This window comes from Amblyomma americanum, chromosome 1 (genome assembly GCF_052857255.1).
Source record: "Amblyomma americanum isolate KBUSLIRL-KWMA chromosome 1, ASM5285725v1, whole genome shotgun sequence".
Lineage (NCBI taxonomy): Eukaryota > Metazoa > Arthropoda > Arachnida > Ixodida > Ixodidae > Amblyomma > Amblyomma americanum.
Window position 1 is genome coordinate 11,540,974 of NC_135497.1, and position 6,000 is coordinate 11,546,973.

At 40.0% G+C, this 6,000-nt stretch overlaps 1 long non-coding RNA gene across 1 annotated transcript; it reads right to left on the minus strand.

Annotated features, from left to right (window-relative positions):
• Positions 1–1,421: 1,421 nt before the first annotated feature.
• Positions 1,422–5,451, minus strand: LOC144110044 (uncharacterized). The gene is made up of 3 exons (XR_013309686.1): positions 5,246–5,451; positions 4,367–4,455; positions 1,422–1,531 (listed from the first exon to the last, which is right to left on the minus strand). It is a non-coding gene; the product is annotated as an uncharacterized LOC144110044 (long non-coding RNA).
• Between the last annotated feature and the right edge of the window lie 549 nt (positions 5,452–6,000).

Consider the following 6,000-nt stretch of genomic DNA (forward strand, 5'->3'; position numbering starts at 1 on the left):
ACTCCCGTCCTGGCAACAAAGAGCTTCCCCTACAATTATCATAGATATTTTCTTTGGCAATCCTGCTTAAAAATCCTGTATGTTCCCGGTGCCGATTTCGTCAGCATCCATGTTTTCACAGAGCTCTCTCTGTTTCTTTAACCTTTTTCTTAACCTATATAACTGATCCCCCCCTCCCCTTACTGCTGTATACATTTAATTTTGCTTGTCAATTTTCTAGTTCGCTTTCTCTATTTCGTGTCAACATATTACTTATATACAGGTATCTGAAAACTTTCCTAGCCCACTGCTTTTCCCCCGTTTTTCTCAATCGCTCCTCAAATGCTATCTTATTGCTAGCTTATCTGCTCTCGAACGACGCCCATCCCATATATCACACTGTACCCCCTGATTTGACGTATTGCCATGTGCTCCCAAAGCTAGCCGCAATATACGCCACGTTGTTTAATTTCTAACCTTGCTTGAGCATCTGTGGTCTCATGCACAGGACCCCATTACCAAAAGTCAGGCTAGGAACCATCACCCCTTTCCAGATCACTCTTACCACTTCATATTGTAATTCCACAGTGCCCTATATTTCATGACAGCTGCGTTCCTATACTAGCTTTATTCATTACATATTTTTCATGCTCTGTCAGATACTCAGCACCGTTATTTATCCACATCCCAAGATACTTGTACTCATCTACTACTTCTACCCAGCCAACCAAGTTATGTCCAGTGGATATTCATATAATATCCTCCACAAGATATCAGATGTCCATACGATGTTCATAAATGCTCATATTACATCCATGTAATGTCCATACAATGTTCATTTTGATCATAGTGGATCCATATAATGCTCATATTATGCCCACATGCGACGATTCCCAGACATTCAGAGGATGTTAACCAGATATTCTGCCAATCTATTTTCAGGTTGGGGGCTGGATGCTGTACCATTTATTTTGTGTGCTGTACAGCTTACAAGAAAACAAATATGATGGAAGATATGACAGAGATACAAAGCAAAGACCAACAGTTGCTCATTACACAGGAAACTTCAATATTTTGTACATGATCTGGGAATAACATTTCAAATAACAGGTGCATTATGAGAAAATTACACACTGGGCTCTGATCAATGCAATAACATAAACATGTCACAAAGAAGTGTCATTTTCTGGTATGCAAGTTACTTGAAATGTCATTTCCAGTACGTGCAAGATAGAAAATTCATGTGTAGTGAAGTCATTAGTTTGTGCTCTCTGTGACTTTGTGATCTTTCATCATACTCATTCTGTTCTTGTAAGCTGTACAGCGCATAAAATAACAAATCGTAATCAAACAGCTGCAGTTCTCGTTTCTTCAGAATATTGCACCTCGAGGCAGTACGCGGGCAAGGAATATGCACAGCACAGGCTTCGAGTACAGAAGAACGTCAAGGAATTCAATCACTTGTTTTGCCCTCAGCCATATTTTATTGCCCAGTAGCCATAATGATCAGCGTCTGTTGCTGTGCATTCTTTTACTCCAAGTCCTCGGAGGCCTGTGAATATAACAGTGCATTGTGTTGAACAGTAAAAATGACACAGCAGGAAATATGGACAAAAAACAGGTGCACAAGATAATGCAAAAGCTAATGTTTCATCCAATTGGCTTAGTATCTTTTCTGAAAAGTAATGAGGAAAAAGCATGCGGTAGGAGCCAAGTACACAAACGTGCATCCACTATAACCTCTAGCCTTACCAGAGGTAAGACTAAATCCAGACAGGGGTTTTATTTATTTATTTATTTATTTCAGAGGTACTGCCAGCCTTCGCAGAAGGCCTTTGGCAGGAGTGAGCATACATGGTGAAGAAAGTACAAAAAAGTGCTACAAGATATGATAATGATAACAGTGGTGTCATCCACCTGCTTGAGCAGATTAACACCGAGAAAAAAAGAAAAAATAAGAAAGAAAATGCTTTGTACAAGCTCGCGCTGTTCAGGCATATAGAAACAACACTGGCACATAACACAAGAACACTGGCATCAATAGCACGCTTTAGTAAATAAACACTAACGGTAGACATACGCTGATCCATCAGCAATGACAATAATCACAACCACAAAGCAATATCAATAGCGGGAACCAAAAACGCTTAGGTTGAGTTAACTTATGCACTTCAATTTTGATAAGAAAGATTCGACAGTCGGGCATTCCACAGCGTCACAAGGCAAAGCGTTCCACTGACGGACGGTTCTCGGAAAAAAGGAATTTTGAAAGGTATCTGTTCGGCACATATATTCTTTTAATTTTTTGGAATGGTTTGATCGTGTACATCGCCGTATAACATGTTCGATATAAATGCTACTATCTATACCTAGCTTACTATTGTAGAGTAGATGCATGTATTTCATTCGTTCAAAATACCGTCGCAATTGTAATGGTTCTAAATTAGCTTTTTCCACAAGTGCAGTTGCTGAGGTACGCCAACTATATGAGTTATAGATGAATCGAGCTGCCTTTTTTTGGATGCTTTCAAGTTTGGCAATGTTTAATTGAGTGCACGGATCCCAGACTACAGAAGCGTATTCAAGAACGGGTCTGATAAAAGTTTTGAAGGCAAGGAGTTTTATCTCTTGTGTAGAATTGCGCAGGGTTCTTCTCATGTAACCTAGTTTCTGCATAGCCTTTTTTGTAATGTATGAAACATGTTCATTCCATCTGAGATCTGAGGTGATGATTACACCTAAGTATTTACAGCTTCACATGCAATAGCCTGAATGCTTAACATGAAGAAAGAAACCCAAGCCTCAGCAAACAAACACAAGGATGACAACCAAGAATTTCAAGTACATATATGCAACCATACTTTTGCAATGAAGTTAGAATGTGCACAGCAATAGTGAATAATGTTGGCTGGCGACTGCATTCGAATAAAACTCAAGAATGAAGTGGCAAATGCCTTCTCAAAGCAGGCCCTCCATCCACTAGCATCAACAGAGTCTCATGACATGGGTGTTACCCAATTTGCACCAGCTAGTGTGACGTCGTAGATGAAAGGGGATTAACCACTATGGCATGATAATCGATCCCCGCCTTTGGATGGAGGAACATCTGTCGCTTCGTTCTTAATCCGTATCCAAAAATACTGCAGTGGGACAGTGGTGCCAATCACAGCAGGCTTTCAGCAGGAATGAGCATGCGTATATGACCATATTGGGTGACGTATGCTGACTTCATGAGTGTGGTTGGTGCATGCAAGTATGAAGTAGCAGGTATAACAAAGTGCGATCAGAGCCAGTTGCGGTGTATTGAAAAAGACAGAAGACACCTTATGGCAAAGAGTGAGGGAGGATATTTGGTTTTTTCATGTCTATGATGTTTGCAGTAAGCAGGCAGGATGAAATGCATTGAGCAGGTGTGCACATTCTTGAGGGAATTTATAAAGAGACCAGCCATGGCCCACAAAGGACAAGGATATCGTAGATTAAGCCAGATATAGGTAGGCCTTTTCAGTTTCACTGGAAAAATTGTGTAATAAATGCAGCAGCATGCCGCTAGATTTTCATGTTAGGTAGTCAATATTAGACTTCCATGAATTTTTGTTAAAGGTTGTAATATCTATGTCAGAGTACTTGTATGCTAGGGAGAAGTCAAGGTGACTATATTTTGAAAATAATACGGACAGGGTGACTGGTTATGAGAAATGCTCAAATTTATAAAGTAAAGCTCCACACTCTAGCAAAACCATTACACAGTGTTATTGAATTTAGTCCGAAATGATGCAATGTTAGAACTATCAGAACAATTAGCAGCAAAAAATAGTAGAACTAGAAACAACATTGAATGAACTGCTAATGCAGGTCAGAAACTATAAACATGCTAAAGCACATTATTGACGCATGCCTGAAAGGGTGGGAAAACCATGAGCTGGTTGCATTAGCAGTCATATGTTGTGTAGTTAAAAAGGAAGTCTGTGATCCTGTAGAGAACCAAGTGGTCAATGTTGCGGTGCCTTAGTTTTATTACAGAAACCTAGAGCTTAACAGTGAGAAATGTCTTGAAGACATCTAAGAACAAAGCTCTTTCCAAACCCAGAAGCTCCAAATGTATGTTAATCATTGTTGAACATTAGAAATTGTTTTTCACGAAAGAATTTATGGAATCGAAGTTGGGACAAGTGGGAAAACAGGTTTAAATGAAGCGAGTCAATGAGGCCAAAGAAAAGTGATTGATTGAATTTTTTATGTGCTATGCGAGGAAGAAAGACGCGGCAGTAGTTGGTAATTGGCCTGTAATTAATGAAGAACTAGAAAATATTTGGTGAAAGCTATTTGCTTTCTGTAGTCATGACTATAACTACCTAAAAATGAAGTATGAAAAACAGTTTCATACCAGCTGTTTGTCTTCATGACGCAAAATGCATCTACTGAGTGGCAAGATGCATGAGGCTATTGTTTCTCTGAACATGTTCTCCAAAATATCTGAAATGGAACAGCAAAGAGAAATAGTCATGCCCTGCTGCATTATACGAGGTTTACAACCAGCAACTCTCATTGTATACATAAGATGTAAACCCTTGCTGGGGCACACAATAAGTAGCAAGAATTTTGACAGCACAACTTTCACTCTACGCACTGTAATAAAATAGAAAATTTCAGAAAAAGCAGTCAAAGCCACGAGCTGAAACAAAAAGTATTCAGTAGCCAATTATCTTGAAATGTGCTACTGAAATAAAAGGAAATTACAAGAAGCGAGAATAGACCAAGTTCCCACAAAAGTTTAAAAGCACAAAGATGAAAAAAAACAATTCCGGGTAGAAAAAATGCAGAGTTAGACACAAGGGCTTGACTAAAGGAAGGCAGATAAGAGTGTATTTAGCGCTGTTAGCAAATTTTAGATTTTCCCCTGTAGTAAAAGCCATAGCATGCCGGATGGCCGGAATATGCAGTGGAATGTGCGCCATCAAAGTGCAGGCTATTCCAACAATTGTTAGAGGGCACAGCTAACTGCCAACAACTCTGCCTTACAACTGAGCACTGAAGTATCATGCGTGAAGGCTGTTAAGGCAGAGAAGTGGCACAGAGCGCAGCCATTCCCGCGAAACTACTTCGGGGACAAATCGAGCCCCAACTAAACACCACAGATTTTAAATCCATGCCTGCACTCCATGAACTGATAAACCGGATGATGAAATTGCCAGCATGAAAATTGCACAATGCCACAAACGAACACTAACACTTTGTTTGACAGAACAGTGTCATAAACACTCACCATTAATGCTGTTATCCGCGTAATCCTCCAGTACTTCCACCAGTGAGGGCTCACGACTGTGTACAACATGCACAACAAGCTTGCCGCCACAACGAAGAAAATGTGAACTCGCGAAACAACAAATAAAAACTTGCGAAGAAACGCTGAAAGAAATCGCGAAAACTGCGGCCGTCGCAAATAAACTGGTAATGGCGCTTGGATTGGATTGGATTGAATGTGAAGCTAGCGTCGCGGCTAATGACGGTGCCCATGGCCGTTAAGCTGCCCAGTGTCAAGAGAGTTCTAATTATTGTTCTGGTTTTGAAATCGCGGCGTTTGTGGCTGTCGGTCTAACTTGAGCAATTTCTTTAAATAATCATACCGTACATGCATTCGCACGCATAAAATAAAATCAGGGCGTGCAATAGTCGACTGCTTGAAATAATTAGTTCCTGAAAATGTAAGACTGCGAAAGCAGGAATGATTAAAATCTAAAGGAAGCATAATTTCAGCATGTTCATGCCTTCAAAAACAATAATATCAAGTTTTGGTAAGATGTTAGCACATTTCCAAAACTTTCAATGTGCTGAAAGAACATCATGCATATTCGAATATCCTCTGAATATCCACTAACTGATATCTGAATCCAATAGTCCCCTCAACATGCAGAGGATATCGATACATGGACATTGGACGTTAGGACCATTTGTGGATATCTTCTGCATATTCTTGGTTTACTGGGTAGCGTTAACTCATTGTATACTCGCCGCCCTCAT